The sequence below is a fragment of the Solea solea genome, chromosome 16 (assembly GCF_958295425.1).
Source record: "Solea solea chromosome 16, fSolSol10.1, whole genome shotgun sequence".
Classification (NCBI taxonomy): domain Eukaryota; kingdom Metazoa; phylum Chordata; class Actinopteri; order Pleuronectiformes; family Soleidae; genus Solea; species Solea solea.
The window spans coordinates 7,418,277-7,435,627 of record NC_081149.1 but is presented as its reverse complement, the minus strand read 5'-3'; the positions used below and the strand labels follow the sequence as shown (position 1 = coordinate 7,435,627).

The window sequence follows — 17,351 nt, the reverse complement described above, 5'->3', positions numbered from 1 at the left end:
CAGGGGCTGTTTACTTCATCATCAAATCAATATTTTCACCCACCCCTATTTAAATAACTGTGATTCAGGACATTTTATTTCTATGTGTGTGTATCACCACACCTGTCACTATGGGCGGGCCATAGGGGGCCAGGCCAGGCCCAGGAGTGCTTGTACCCCCCCCCCCCCCCCCACTTGAGGCACAGATCTCTTAAAAAAAATTACTTTCATTTTTATTTTATATTATCATATTAGCTAAATAAATGACTTGATAGATACTAATGTTGCATTCTTTGTCATTAAAACATTAAAAATATAGTAAATAAAATCAGAAGAGAGCTTCCCCCCCTGCGTAAAGCCGCAAATGCCGCTGTTCACCACAAAGGTGCTGAAAAGTAACAACGCATCACTCACCGTCTACCAGGGCAAAACAAATGCAGATGACCATTGGCAGTGTTTTGTAATATCCTCGACCTAGCTGCAATAAAGTTCTTTATAAAAAAAGACACGGAGAAAACTTCATCGTGCGCCTCACAAGTGAACTGCGTTCTGTCCACATGAGTGCAAAATCCAGATACGTCGTGGTGCGTGGGAAAATTGTTGATCATAAATAGTGCTGGGGACATGTCCACGGCGTATCTGACACTTATGGTCCCACATGTGGTGATTTGAGCATTAAATAATTGTAAATTATTGTCATAACATTTATACCATGGATATTATTTTAAATTGAGGCTTGTAAGTCCCACAGCATTGTAAGTGGGCATTTGCGTGTTTGCACCGTTTTCTGTATGCGTTTCCGGGACCTGTGCCCATCTCGTCATCCCTGCGCCCATCTCGTCATCCCTGCGCTGTCATATGTATACTTTGCATTCCGGCACCTTATGATTTACAAAGTACGCACTGGTTGTAGGCTATACCTGGTTATATTGCTGTTAGTTATGTTTAATGTGATGATTACATGCTGCATGAATAGAGTATAGGATAATAAAAAATATACGTACTGTAGGCTAATAATTGTGCCCCCCCCATGCATTTCATATGCCCCCCTTAAGACTGAGGTCTGGCGACGGGTCTGTATGTCACTGTCCCAGGCCTCTGCTCGTGTTGTGTTGTGCTGTGATAAAAACGACCTTGACCAGTGTCCTGTAGGAGTCCACTGTGTGCTGTCAGTCTAGAAAAGTGAAGAGGACGACCAGAGACAGGAGCTTTAGCTGCACGGGTCTCCTGTGCTGTGTAATACGAGGCACTATTCTTCGATCAGGCCTATTTTCAGCCCACACATTTTACTGGAGCAAAGCTGATCTCCCCCAACATGCACTCTGAGAGAATTTGGCAGGACTACACACACACACACAGAACAGAGACTTGGCTCGGTTGCTCAAATCAAATTGGGGCTAAATTTGACCTTTGAGGGAAAGTCTCAGCAGTTCACGTCATCATCTGTAAACAGCATCTGATCTGAAGTCAGTCTCATTAACACACAGCAAACTGATAATGTGTTTCCACTGAACCCCCACATTTTTTATTTGTTTATCAGTAAGTTTATCCTTCTTTTTGCAACTGCAGTTTTTGACGAATCAATCTGAATTTTTGGCGATGGGTAGGTGATAACCCTCCACCCCAATGCCTGATTTTGTAGAAGTGGGCTGAGAGTTTAGGGAGGCAGAGTAGAGGGCGTTGTCTGGTAGTAAGATCTGACACTGAAATGCAGCTGCCTCACAAGGTGTTCCGCAAGACAAGGCGATTGAGAGCCTCGTCTCAATGGTTAGGGTTAGACATTCGACGGAGTATTAGAGCCACATTGAGAAAAAAAAGATTCACAACAATCCTTGCGCTGATTAGACAACAAGGTGAAAAAAGCTTGTACCAGTGAAGTAAACATGGACTTATACTGGGATCAGACTACAGGATATTTACAGTATGTCTTTCGCGATGGTCACTGTGTCCCGACCTGAGAGTTTGGATGTTCTGATGTGCATGGGTTTTCTGTGAGTTCTCTGGTATCTTTGGTTCCTCCCACAGTCCAAAACATGCAGATTAGGGGATTAGTCAAATTGGACACTCTAAATTGACCGTAAGTGTGTGTGAGTGGATGGTTGTTTGTCTTTATGTGGCCCTGTGATGGACTGGCAACCCGAGTCAGCTGGGATTGGCACCAGCGTGACCTTCATGTGGAGGATAAAGCGGTAGAAGGTGGTTGATAGATAATGTAACATGGTAATGGCTGTAAACAAGCACAGTTCTATACAGATCCAGAAAGTCTTCTTGACCCAGTGGATGAGAAATATCACTTCAGGTGCCGGTTTGTAAAACACGGGCGATGACGTGACTTGGCGGAGGTCTGTGCTCCCGTTTCTTTTTGTGCTTCATCAAGTTGACAGCTGAGCTCATTTTAATGAGGCGCCGACACTTTCACAGCGTTTACAAAAATACTGCCTGCATCACTATTTTGACAACAAGGATCAAGATGGCCAATTTGTGCCAGCCACAACTGGACGACTTTTCCATTTACTGCAAATTGTGCTTTTATTTGCTTGAGTGCCGTGTCAGAGCAGTTTTTTCACCACAGTGAGGATAGATATTTATTTTTGCTTGACTTTTTAAGTCCCACACCTCTCTCATGTCTTTACCTCTGGACAGTATTCCTATAGTGTTGTAGCCCGAGTCATTAAACAGTGGCAAAAATGATAACATGCACAGAAACAAATTGTATCCAAAAGAATGGAAAACATTTACTGACATGCCCCTATTTATGTGCAAAATCTGGCTCCACACACAAATTTGATTCTGTTTTTTTGTTCACTGTACTGTTGCCAAACTGTTGCAAAAATATGTATTTTCTGAATAATAACATTCAAATTTATGAAGCACTAAAATGCAATACAAATGTGTGTGTGTGTGTGTGTGTGTGTGTTTGGCATCGGTATAGAGTTAGTTTGTCTTGCGCCGTGGAAAGTATGGGGGGGGGAATGTTTTGTAATATTAATGTGCAAATAAAAAAAAGGCACTCAAATAAAAATGATTCTTGTAAAATAAAAGAGACACTGAAATCCAATATAAAAGTACTGTTTGTCTCTCCAGTAGTTTCTGCACTGGTTTTTGTCAGTTTGTTTCATGAAACTGGAGGCTATTGAATCCTTTATAATCCATTATAATTTGGCAGTGGGTCCTGCAGAAACACAGACGTGGAAGCTATTTAAATATATGTATGTATATGTGTGTGTATATATATATATATATATATATATATACACACATATATGTATATATGTTTATACATATATATGTATATATTACTAGTTACTAAATGTACTAGTCCAAAAAGAGCACTATAATTAAAAAAAATATTCATGTTAACATTGACATTTTATCGACCAAACAATACAATTAATCAAATAATAGTGAAAATAATTGAGAGATGAATCGACTATGAAACTAATCATTAGTTTTAGTAGTAATACAATTTGGTTTGGAGTCTAATTACATGGAACATATCATAATGTATTGCATTTTAATGTTGCGCTGGAGGGCAATCATCAATGGCCAATGCTCCAGGAGGATGCTCTAGTAGCATTTTAATATTAATACCAAAACTCTCTATAAATAAAGAAATAAAAATAAACAATGCAAGAGTTATCAAAGCTAATGGGCAAATAAACCCTAAACCTAACCTTAACCCATCTTGTACATTTTGCTGCATATATTTAAAATAAGTAATTCTTTCCTAATTACCTAATTACACAAGCCTGAGTATTTTGTTTGCTTTGGCAGTTTTCCATTCTTTTTTTGTCAAAGTTGGATCATTGTGGGAAAAGTAATGAACAACCATAAAATGTCATGGACGAGGAGGAAAAATAGAAAGGAGAATAAAGGCTAATAAGCTGCTCAGTAACTGTGCCCAGGGGGATTTCATATCAACCCGTCAAGTCTTATATGATTCTTAAAGCAAATGTCATGCTTCTTCTCCAGATGATAGTTCTCCCAAACCTCAGTCGCTCCACAGTCAACTTTCTGCCAAATGAGCGTCTCCCACCTCTCAAATTGTTCTGACATTTACATTCAGTTAGAGACTCAAGGCGGAGACTGATTAGTTTGTGTCGGCCATAATCACTGCTGCGACTCCGAGGACTACACTGTTGTTTTCCTGCTAAAATGTTGTCACTATTATATTATTATACTGTCGATGTACATGTCGTTGTTGGTTTGTTGCAGCCACACATTTCCCATGAGTTCAAATATCACATGATTTTGAAATGATACCTCTTTTTGGGATATAATTTCCAAGAAAATTTGACCAAAAAATGTAGTAGCAAACAATTCAGTGATTTTGTTTTACCCTGTGGTTTGTATTTTAATGTAATTGTATATCTATTTTATATGGTGGCCTTGAAGTGCAAACGTTTGACAGAGTATTAGGGCCACATTGAGAAAAAAAAGATTCACAGACAGACTATTTACTAGATCAAAGATGTACATTTCGGACTTTATTCTTGTAAATGTTGTTTTTCGCGAGATGAAAGTCGTGAGAATAAAGTCTTAATTTATGAGATTGATCTCATAAATTTACGAGAATAAAGTCATAAGATTCTAAGCTGTTTTAGAAGAGGAGAGCAAGAAAAAACATCTTTTCCGCAGAAAGAACCAAGGGGACTTTTGTGGAGGAGGAAATAGCTGGAACTGGTTCACTGCAGGATTTCTCCAGTTTATCATTATGAATCCATTTGCCATAAGTCGTTGGTGTCACTTCAGGTGTGCTGCCGGCGTCCAAGACGCCATGCTCCCCGGACCTCGACTCCTTCTGGATCCAAAAAACTGATACTTATGACAATGTGATGCTGATGTGCCAAAAGATTAAGTATCTCCTTGTTTGTGAAACCTATTCTAAAGTGCAATTCCACGAAATGCTCCACAGCCCTCATTTTAACAACTCTCCTCTTCTAAAACTTAGAAAGTTAGAATATACCGACTTTATTCTTGTAAATTTATGACTTTATTCTCGTAAATTAAGACTTTATTCTTGTACATTTACGACTTTAATCTGGTAAATTTGCGACTTTATTCTTAAAATCTGTGATTTTTTTGTTTTTCTCAATGTGGCCCCAATACTCTTACAACAATTACTAAAAAGTGTGAAACTAATTTACAACGCTTGAGACAAATTTACATTTTCGAAAACAAAAGCCACAGTATTTACGGAAAGAGATATCCTGAAACAAATTTCCCGAACATTGTACAGCTGAAAACAAAAGTGACGTGGAGGATCCTGACATGAACCACTTACCAGCTGACCAGACCCTTTTCTTTTTTTTACTTCATACACAACAATCACCAGCCAATCTTATATCAGCACCACTTCCTTTCAACCTGGCTTTCAAAATAAGCCACTGACTTCGGCTTTTATCTGTTTCTCATGTCAAAATTCTTAGCAATAAAAATGGTTTACAGCCGTGATTCTTGTGAGATAAAATACACGTTTTTATCACATAGTTCACTCTAGAAGTAGTCTCACTTGGTCGGATCAGGTTTTTCCACTTATGAGCTCATGTCTGCTTGAAAACAAAGTAAAAGCATCAAAGTCACATCAAAAATGAGACAACAGTGGCAAGAAATAGAGTTACCAAAGAAAAGTTCAAAGCTGAATCTGACTCTGGATTTGTTTAAACTTTTGTTTTTTAGGTTTTTACCATTCCTGGTACATACATTTGTTTTTAACATATTATTTCAAATCTGATGACATTTCGCCTGCAGGTGGCAGCACAACACTATCACGGGTTCAGAGAGCAAGAACTCTGCAATTTCTTCTTGAGCTCAGCCCAAATACACCCTCACTTTCATATATTTTTTTTATCTTTGAACTCTACCCTGTTAAAGTAACCACAAGCATGTAACCACATGTCATTACTGTCGACACTCACACAGACAAAGAACCAGATATATATCTATCTATATACAGTATAGATATATGCATAAACTTCCATAATGTGTATATAAAATTAAACTGTCTAACCCAAGCAGCCGTTATTTTAATATACATAACGTCCTGTGCAGTCACGGTGGACTCAGTCCAGCCTTCTTCGCCTCCGAGGGAAAGAAGCACTGACTAATATAATAATCACACTCCTGTGGCTCCATACACGGCTCTATATTTGGGACAAAGCTGATGAAGCGGGGTGGTGGTGGAGGGGAGGGGGCAAATTGAGCAAATCAATTTTTAAAATTATCTCTGTGTGGAACTGATGCAACACTTTCAGATGTAATTTTAACCATGTGATTCAAAGCATGTGAAGCCAGCTGACAAAAACTGCAGCTCATAAAGACTCTGCTGCCCTCGTTCATTGTCTTAAATTACACTCAGACTATTAGACGCGTTAGGAAGTCGTTTTCTTTCTTTTTGTGGATCATGACTTCACGTTTACTTGAAGGAGGTTATTACACAAGAGAGTAACTAAAGATAAAACAGTCATACATGAATGTTTTTGTAAGTCTCTGTTGTGTTTCATTTCTCCAGAATGAACCGTTTATATGTATATCAGGAGCCGGGTCAGGTCTATGGAGTCCACCATTCTGGACCATGTTTTTTACAGGAGCCCACAAAGGACAAACTAAAGATCTTTAGGGTTTTGATGCTAACTGAAGGCTATATACAGTAAATCCTCCAAAACACTCGTAAGGGACGGGTCAGGTGAGGGATATTCACCAGTAAATGTTGCTTAATTTTACATTTTTAAAAACCAAAGTTTGATTATCTTAAAGCAGGGTTGTCAAACATACAGTCTGTGGGGCCAAAACTGGCCCGTGAGAGGGTCCAATCTGGCCCCCAGGCTGAATTTGAATGAAAAAATGTAATGTCAAATACTATATATTTTGCGTGTAAATGGTAAAACTTAAAAAAAAGCTTTAAAACAATCCGGCCCACTTGAGTTCAACTGTACTCCTATACAACTATAATGAGTTTGACACCCCTGTCTTAAATGATAATGTGACACACTGTTACTATATACTTCTCTGTACATGTCCTGAATTCATTGTTTTCTTGATTAATCAACAATCGACTCCATATTTGATCCGTAAAATGTCAGAAACCGAAAAAAAAAATCCAAATCTCTAAGTAACCTCATCCTCAAACGTCTTGTTTTATCCACAATCCAAAGATTCCTAATATTATATTCAAAAATTTAAATAAATAAAATAATTAAAGCCGTGTGGGCCCTCGCAGCCTAATTTTACTAATTTGAATGTTTGTTTTTTTTATAATTAAAACAAGTTTCTCTGACTTTTCAGTTTCTTGAATATAAATATTTCCTGGTTTTCTTTGCTCCATGTAAGAAAAGAAATCATTAAAACTGAATCAATCTTTGGCTTGTGGACGAAAACAAGACATTTGAGAACATTTACATCATTTACAGGTTTTTGGGAAACGCAGATCGACATTTTTCCAACATTTTACACACCAAACGATTGCTACGATTAACTAAACAGATACATTTTAGATGAATACAGTTAGCTGCAGTTCATGAACAGTCGACATCTCAGCTTCCACTCAGTCAAAACTGTCTGGAACAACTGAATGTGTTGTTGTTTTTCTCATTAACATAGCTAAATAAAATGCAATAATTATATCTAAAAATGGGGGCCATGGATTCCTGAAAAAATGAGAATGAGTTGTTGTAATTGTGACATCTGCACATTACACCTGGTGATTATATAAATGAGTCATTCTTACAGGGTTAGTCCATAATAAAGGGCCTCTGTGATTTATAACCTGACCACTGTACGTCACAAAACCCAACAGAGACATGTGAGTTGTTAGTGCCCCCCTGTGGAGAGAGCAGTGTGTAATGCTGCACATAATTAGATAAAAGCACACGGTGATATTCTGCAAAAAATAAATCCAGGCTGTTGTGTTATTTTTATCTGATTATGTGCAGAATAACAAGGTGTTCCGTGTTCCTGCCCACGGTGATTTCTCCCCGATTGTTTATGACAAGTGGAAATGTACAAACACTTCATGCCTTTGTCATTAGTATTACTATTATTTTGTGAAGCCTCTAAAGGACTTTGTTCTCGGAGCTGGAAACTGTGAGTTGTCATGAAAACCATGTATGACCTGACGTGTTTGGCAGAGTTTGAGACTCAGAGACAGATTTCCACTGCTGATGATTTGTGTTTGTTTTCAAAAATCGAACGTTTGTGCTGTTTGGAAGGTTCCATGGCAGATATGGACCTGCATATATGGATTACTTTCTCAAAATACTATAAATTGACAACTATTCACTGTCAAGTTCACACTAATACTATGTTAATGTAATTTATCAGCATTCCTTCTGCTAAAAGTGACTGTAATTAAGTGTAAAACTCACACATTTAAGCCCCAGCTATAGTAATTTCACAGTAAAACACAATAATTACGGTCTTATACTGTATATTCTTCATTATCACAGTGGAATGCTGGAAATAACCTTGTAAAATCTCTCCTCTAATAAAGATGTGTCCAAAAAGGCAGCATAACAATATCAAAATGACAATTATGAAACAAATAATGAAACTGTCACACGCTGTAAAATAAATAAAACACAATATTTAGTAAATATACATTGAAATGTCAAGTATGATCCCATTGTAACATTGTAAAAACAATTGCAGTATATTGACCAATAGGCCTTTTTTATTTCCTTAAAAATTAATACAAACTTACCCAAAAGTGATCAGTGTAATAACACAGTAATATAAATGTTATTTTCATTATAACATCCATGTAAAAACTTGGCAATAACAATGTAAATAGTAATAAAACTTAACCAAAACAGGTAGACAAGCAAGTTTAATTTATACTTTGAAACTTCTTCAGATTGTGTGTGGATGAAAGGATGAATTTCAACTCTGTTTTAAAGCTTTTTTTGTGTGAAAGTGTGACACTGATGGCAGCTTTTTGCCACCGTCATTACCACAATTATTTATTTATTTTTATTTATTTATTTATCAAGGGCACATCAATAATTTTCCAGCATCACGATACATCTACTGATCCACAACAAGTTTAATGTTAATTTGGACCTAGATCATTATAAAAACGTACATGTTAAAAACATCGATACTTGGTGATACAACATTGTGACATTTCACTATATTGATTTTTAACCCACCACCCCTTCTGCATAGATGTTAAAAAGTCATCTTATAAATTTATACTAATGTAAACAAAGTCATTTGATATATATATGTTAAAGTTAGAGGCAATAATCAAGTTAAAGATAAACAGTAAAAGACAAATATGAAGGTAAAAAATAGCAACAGGTCGTTAAGTCACATTTTGAGAATTAAGTTGTAATATTTGACTTTTATTTCCTTTTTTTTTGGTTTTTCCTCAGTGTGGCCCTAGTACTCAATACTAAGTCATTTGAGTTTTAGACCCCTGGTTTAAACTCCTTTTGTAGATTAAAAACAAAAAAAACAAAACCCTCTTTTTCCAACTAACTCTGGGGACCAACTTTTGCACAGATTGACCAGATTATCTAATTTCACTCTCCTTGTTCCCCCCCCCTCTCCTGCGTGGATTAAAATGACTCTCCCAGGAACCCTTGGCCTCTGCAGCTTGAGATACATTATGCCATGTGGGTGTGGGAGCTGCAGTTTACCCGCCTTCAGGCCTGAGTAAATACTGCAGCCCATTCCAGGCATTGCTGTGAGTGGTGGAGGAAGGAAATGTCTGTAATCAGGGCGACTTCGCTGTTTCCCAGAGAGCTGCGTCAGGAAATAAATCAGTCGCGGGGAGATGACAGTCGTTGAATAGAGGGAGCAAACCTGACTGACACAAAGAGGGAAGAGGTCGCAGGTAAAATCCACAGCCCAGTTTAATGTATCGTTATTATTCATGTACGTCATTATAAGCCTCGTCCATGTTGAAAACACCACGTTGTATTGCTGGCATTTACAGAGTGGTTAATGTTTCCCCTGTGGTCAGGGCTGTATATTCACACAGCCCACTGCTCTGACCATCCGTCTCTCTCGAGGCCAAGGCCACGGTTACCACTCTTGTTATTCCAGTGAAAAAATGTTATTGCTGATCCTTTTCTGCAGACACTTAAAATTATATGTGTGTGTATGTGTGTGTGTGCCGCCTGGGCTGTGTTGATGGAGAGTTTCTATTGAAAAATATCGAGGATGTTATCGAATTAGATTTGTGTCAATATTTTCAAGCAACACTTGTTTGAAAATACACTTTCTTTGCACTCCCATATTTGTCGTTCCCCGTTGAGTATTTAACGTTTATAAGATGACAAACGTTAGATATTTACAATTATTTTGTCGGATGTCGACAAGGTAAACTTGGGGAATGAGTTCCAGACAGACAGCGACTTCAATCCTGTGATGACTTCCGGTCCATTGAGCTGTCGCTTTAAAATGAAGTAGCCAATCAGCAGGCAGCTTCCTAAGCCCCACCCACAAACAAAAAAACCATGACACAAAGAACAAGTGAGGGAGCGCAAAAATCGAGAGGGAGCGCAAAGAACAAGAGAGGGAGTGCAAAGAACAAGAGAGGGAGCCCAAAGAACAAGTGAGGGAGCGCAAAGAACAAGTGAGGGAGCGCAAAGAACAAGTGAGGGAGTGCTAAGAACAAGTGAGGGAGCACAAAGAACAAGTGAGGGAGCGCAAAGAACAAGTGAGGTAGTGCAAAGAATAAGTGAGGGAGCGCAAAAAAACAAGAGAGGGAGCGCAAAGAACAAGAGAGGGAGCCCAAAGAACAAGTGAGGGAGTGTTAAGAACAAGTGAGGGAGCGCAAGGAACAAGTGAGGGAGCGCAAGGAACAAGTGAGGGAGCGCAAGGAACAAATCAGGGAGCGCAAAGAACAAATCAGGGAGCACAAAGAACAAGTGAGGGAGCGCAAAAAACAAGAGGGGGAGCGCAAAGAACAACAGAGGGAGCCCAAAGAACAAGTGAGGGAGCCCAAAGAACAAGTGAGGGAGTGCAAAGAACAAGAGAGGGAGCCCAAAGAACAAGTGAGGGAGCGCAAGGAACCAATCAGGGAGCACAAAGAACAAGTGAGGGAGCGCAAAGAACAAGTGAGGGAGCGCAAAAAACAAGAGAGGGAGTGCAAAGAACAAGAGAGGGAGCCCAAAGAACAAGTGAGGGAGTGCAAAAAACAAGAGAGGGAGCGCAAAGAACAAGTATATTTTCAAACAATAAAATACAATATTTTTGAATGATTAAATCAATATTTTATTTGCTTCTTAAAAACTGCTTCGTGAAAATATTGGCACTAATCTAATTCCATAGGAACTCTTAAAAACTCCACGTTTACTCACGACTCTGATGTGTTTGGGTCACACGTTTGACTCCTGCAGGATTTTTCCACTCAGGCATGGAAAAATTATGTGGTGCCAAAATGCTGGCACGTTTCAAGTCTGGTGCATTAACAGTAATTTAGAGTAATGGCTTCTTTTTTTTTTACACTTCATGAACTCCATAACTTTTAAAGTCCCCCGGTGACATCATCACATCAGAGTGTGAGTGCGCCACATGCTAGAAGCAGGTCGATAGAGCCACGGTTGTCAAACTGTGGTATGTGTACCACCAGTGGTACGCGAGCTTCCTCTGGTGGTACTTACCAGGGTATGTGATCAGAGAGGAGCTGAGGAATTTTGACCAGAAATAATGACACAAAAATTGAAATTAGAGTGACCTTATCTCTCGCTCTGTCTTAATCTAACTTCACTATACCAGTGTGTGAACTATATGTGAGGAAGAGGAGGATGATGAGTTGGAGAACCACTGATATCGAGTGTAACCGTCTGGAAAGGTTGTAATCCCCTCCCACTTCCAAGAGGCGTGACGTAGATGAAAATGCCTCTCTACACAATTGGATAGAACTACAACCAATGATCCAGATGACCAATGCAGAGTGATGGAGAGCGTGTCAACAAACATGTAGTTGTTGTAGTTTACCAGGAGTGATAGCTGTCTAGTAATGGTGTTGACAACTTTGGCCTTTGGGAGCAGCGTGGAGTAAGTCTACTACAAAATCTACTAGATGTCACTTCTCTGTCATCACTGTTGTTAAGCCCACCTTAAGCCTGACAGGGGAAAATACATGTTTGTGATTGTTCCTTTTTTTGGGGGGAGATTCTGTTCTTGGCTTTAAAGTTGGGTCAAAATATCAATTTGGTAATATACAGTACCATCGTCCTTTCACCTGTCCAGGGTGTACCCCGCCTTTTGCTCTATGACAGCTGAGATTGGTGCAGCATCCGTGCCAGTATTATTGGTATCACATATCTTATTTTGTGAGGTACCACACACACATGGGGGTGAGAACGTGCAAACTCTTTCTAGAAAGGCCCTTGACGAAATGAAATGTAGCTAACGCAAGTTTAAAAGAGCCTGGGGATGAGATGTAACCTCCACAGTCATTTATTTTTCTGTTTTTCTGTGTTACGAGTAATGTAAAGCTTTTCGTCTGTAACACAACGGTTAAAATATCTTGTTTGCCTGATCTGCCACCCACAAAGCTCATGGAAGCCACTGAATCTACTCACACGGAACAACATCATGAGTTACAGCATGCCAGTGAGCAAACAAGAGGTTATTTCTGTCTGTGGTCGACCCAAACTCGACCCCCTGCCAAGCCCACTGCTGGCAGGACCCAACCAGGATGAGGGGAGAGGAGGAGAGGAGAGGAAGAGAAAGAGAGGCGGGGGCTCATGTTATGTATAGCAGCCACTTGAGGGTTAATTAGACTTATGGGAAAGTTACGGTTGTTGAAATCAGGGAATGTTAGAAGGGGGAAGTGTGAATGAGACTCGGCCACTGCTGTAGTCTTGGAACACGTTTACTTACATGATGTACAGATTGTGGGGATACCCTTACACCCCCACACACACAGACATAGAGCAGACCATGCACCCCCCCCCCCCCCCCCCCCCCATCCAGCTGTTAGTTCTGCCTATAGTGTACTATTTTCTATTTTTAGCTTTGTTCCCTGTGCTTTATCATGCTGAGCTGTTTTTCATGGTTTATTTTTAACCACTTTTTTCAAACTTTGCTGTCATTATTCCACTTTTTTTTCAGAAAAAGCTGAGCATTACAGTCACAATTGTATATATACAACATAATTAAATCATATTACTTTTTCTTCACTGTGTGCACATGTTCAGTGACAGTTGGGATACAAGTTATGAGATAGAATCTAGGGTAATTTAAAGCTGCTGTCAGTGATGTCATCCTTTGGCGAGCTTCTGGCGAACTTCCTGTCTATTGCTGACATGAGCATTCCCCTCCCCTGCTCCTCCCTACACTTATACAAATATACACTATACATAATATGAGGAGTATATTTTCATTTCTGCCAATAAACACATGTTCATTTTCAATGGAAGTTATTTTATTTATTTGTACTCATCTGTTCATCCTGATGCTGTGACGTGACTCATTGTTGCATTGTCTGGATCTGTTGCACCGTTGTGTTTTTTAGTCATAGTTGTGGTAAATCAGTCCAGTCACGTACAACGGCATTTTGGATGTCATGGAAAAGAACATTGCGTAAACAGTTAGTCAAAGTGGCACAACCATTATTTATCAATATGAAAACATGGGAAAGAATGTTCACCTTTTTTTTTTTTTTACTGTTAATGAACAGAATATAAGTGATGTGTGTTTTCAGCGTTGATTCCTGCTGTAATCTGCTGCTGCTGCTGCTGTGAACATGTTTACTTTTCGGTATGTGTGTGCAATTATCTGTCATGGCAGCGATGTTAATGTGGCCAAAAGTGCCGCAGGTCTGCCCGTTTCTAAGCCTCCCGTGGCAGCTGTGTGTAAGCGCAGCTTCAAAGAAGGTTGCAGGGCCTACAGGGATTTTCCTCTGGCTTTCCCACCATCTGCAGTGCCCTGCATGGGATGTGATGGTGGTGAGCGTTTGTCGAGGCTCCCGTGTGAAAATAAAGCTCCACTTTTTACTACAACAACACTCGCACATTCTCTCAAAACCATCACATGTGCTCGTACCTTGCCCAGAAAAGTGACATATGCTTATATTCTGCCTGTAGGGGGCAGTGGTATAATCTGTGGTTGCTGATGCTGGTGATATTATGTGCCAAAAAAAAAGAGTTAATCTGATTTTCTAAATGTACTCATTGACCAGATTTTTTGGGGCGTATTCCAAGTCGACTGTGTCAGAATTCATTGGATTAAATTGTGAAAGAGTGGTTCAGGCAGCATCAGACACTTTCTCACATGGATTGGTCACCAGAGTCCAGACCTTATTTGACCCAAATATGAACCCTGGGATGAGCTGAAGAAGCAGTTTGACTCTCCAAGCATAAGTTCCAGATGTTTAAGGTGGGGTATCGGACTTCAACACTTTTGTGGTAACGTCTGGGAAGTGTTCTTGTCATTTGGAAGTGACATCAGTCACCAAGTTCACCATGTTCCAGTTGAGAAGTGGGAAACATGGCTGACCGTTGTTAGAAACACTCTACATGGTATTTAGTGCACACACAAAAAGCATAGCAACATGTCTGCTGTTAAAAATACTGATTTACTGTGGAACAAAATATGAGTGCATTTCACGTTAAAAAAAATAGTGTTCCTCTGAGTTTCCGAGTAGGACAGGGGTCCTTTTTTTCCTTTTTTTAACAGTAACATTTACATAATTTCATAATTAAATAATTTACGTTTCAAAGCGCAAACCAGCCTAGTTAATGGGGGTGACATGAGATCAATGTCGTTTTTTTTTTTTTGTCCAAGTCCGTCCCTGACCATAAATACTTAATTATAAGACAAAAGCTGTGGGCCGTACAACATCTCACGAGGGCCATGATTGGCCCACGGGCTGGACTTTGGACATGCCTGGAGTAGGAGTTCAGGGGTGTTACTGTGCAAGTATTGAACTAAGAAATCCAGAGTTCCGACTACAAATGGAACGCACCATTGACCTTCCTTGGTATCACCTAATATCAGACATATGTTCTTTCAAAGCCCGGGTATACCTTAAGATTTATTCTCTTCTGCATCAGTGAGGCAATTAGCACGCAGCGTGCTGTTTGATCCAGATCTAATAGCACTCATGATTGGCTCCTTTGAGGCTTATGGGTAGTTAGTCCACAGACAGAGGTCATCTCCTAAAGTAGAAGAGGACGACGAGTTTGATTGTGTTTATGTTGAATTTTGAGAGGCTTGCACTTTTGTTTGTCAAGAAGTTCTAAAGCTAAAGTCTAAGTTTTTGTTACAACAGATTGGTACCTAAAAGATTATAGTCAGAAATTGGTATTGAAATCCAGATCTATGCCATATCTCTACCCATGACACAGTCTTTGGGATGTGCTGGAGAAGACTTAACACAAAGGTACTACTCTAAATACAAGATCCTGTTGAAAGGTAAATGCAATTGTGGATTAAATGAATGTTGTGCTAAGTTTATTGTAGTGATGCCATGGCAAATGCATGTCGTAATCAAGGCTAAAAGCGGTCCAAGAAAAACTCAATGGCAATGTTTTTATAATTTGAATTATAACTGACCATTTGAAGGCCGACTTTCAGGCAGCAGCCAGCGAACAGAACATTTTTGACTCGCGTCCCATCATTAAAAAAAAAAAAGGAACAACAAAAAACCCTAGTTTATTGTCTTGCTTTATTGCAGATAATGCCATGGCTGCCTCCTAGACGATGATAAATAACTACACTAAAACAAACCGGCGGCGCCTTTTAACCCTGCAATCACTCACCCACGTTCCAACATGTGATACTGTGATTAACAAACTCATAGTTTGATTAAACGTGAACACCTGTCTGCAAAGTAAACACACGCACAAGAATGTGCTGGCCTCGCTTGCCATCCGTCTCGGGGCCGTCTGACGTCTGCGTGCGGAGCGAGCCAGGAATGAGCTGTGTGTTCTGGAAGGAGCCGGTGCGCCGTCCGTATACCTGCGCCCAGATTACTCTAAATCCCGACCTTCACTGGGATTCTTCTTGGAACCACCGCGGTGCAAATCCACGAGGAATTTGACATAGTCTGGGTTTTATAGGAAATACCAATGTGAAGCTGAAATAGATGACTCCCCTCATCACAGTGCACCTGAATGTGATTACACTGTGCCCATCAGCAGGCACCATCATCAAAAGACAGTTAGCATTAAAGCCTTTAAGTGGTGGTTTGAGATGGGATTATGGTCTTTTAAAAACTCCTTTTGACCTCTTGTGTTGTTCTTCTGTTCTTCTTATGTGGTGGAAGCTAAACTTAATTTGTTTGTCACTTCTCCTTCTCCTTTTTTCACCCTTGTCACTGTCACAGGGCAGTGAGATCTCGTGAAACTAAGCGCGTGTGTTAGTGTGAAAGCACACACAGGAACTGATGTGAGTGAATGCTTTGATGTTCAAAGAAACTTTATCTTTGGGGGGGGGAAAGACATGTGGATTTTGGCAGCAGTCTAATGAGATTGTGGTGGCTGTGCATTTTTCTCACCAGGACGAACCAACACTTTCTGACTTCAGGAAACATTACGGGCTCATGTGCATTAGTAAGGGAGGGGCAAAATATCAATACACAATGGTTGATGCTCTGGCGCCACATATTGATATTTTAATTTAAAAAAAAAAAAACTTTGGCGCTCTAAACAGATATCCCCCTCCAGTTTGACGCAGCATCACTACTTCATGACTCCTCATTAGTTTATGTATCGATTTCAAAGCGTTAAATGGCCTTTCTCCGTTCTATATCACAGAACTCTTAAACAGATATTATGTTCCCGGCCGACCACTGATGTAGCCCTTCTTGTTATTTTAGTAAATCCTAATTTGTAACAAGAGGAGACAGAGCCTTTACTATTAGAGCCCCAATACTTTGGAACTCTCTCTCCCGAGTGACCGTTTATATAAATCCCATCTAAAAACGAGGGATGAGCAGATATGATACTCGGCATTGCATGCTTCACTCTGCACAGACTGTAAAAATGTAAATAAAAGTCATCTTGTGGGCTGTTTATTATTTCTTTATGGGAAAAGAATATTTTTTACACAGTTGGAGATTAGTTGTTAACAACTTCATATTTTAAGAGGTCTAAAATGACTGATATCGAACATGAAAAAGTGGTATTGTGCTATCCCTAGCCTTTGGAAACAACTGTCTGTACATATTTAGATTAGTCCTATTCATCATTCTTATTTTGTTCTTATTTATTAGCCTCAGATTTCTTAATTCCCCTTTACTCTCTCTCCACTGTCTCTTCGTCTTTCGTTTTCTCCCTTCTTCCCCCATTTTTCCCTTTCTCCACAACCGGGCGAGGCAGATGCTGCATGTCGTCGAGTCTAGTTCTGCCAGAGATTTTAAGTTATATTAGCAAGAGATTTTTGTATTGATTTGATTTGAATTGAAGCACTTT

General features: G+C 39.6%; 1 protein-coding gene across 1 annotated transcript in view; it reads left to right on the top strand.

The window, feature by feature from the left end:
- Positions 1 to 9,531: 9,531 nt before the first annotated feature.
- The window catches only part of mrtfbb (myocardin related transcription factor Bb), a 45,463-nt gene continuing 37,643 nt past the window's right edge, over positions 9,532 to 17,351 (top strand). Inside the window, exon 1 of the mRNA XM_058652975.1 lies at positions 9,532 to 9,814. The gene's annotated coding sequence lies outside the window, so the exon portion shown is untranslated. The remainder of the gene's footprint in view (positions 9,815 to 17,351) is intronic.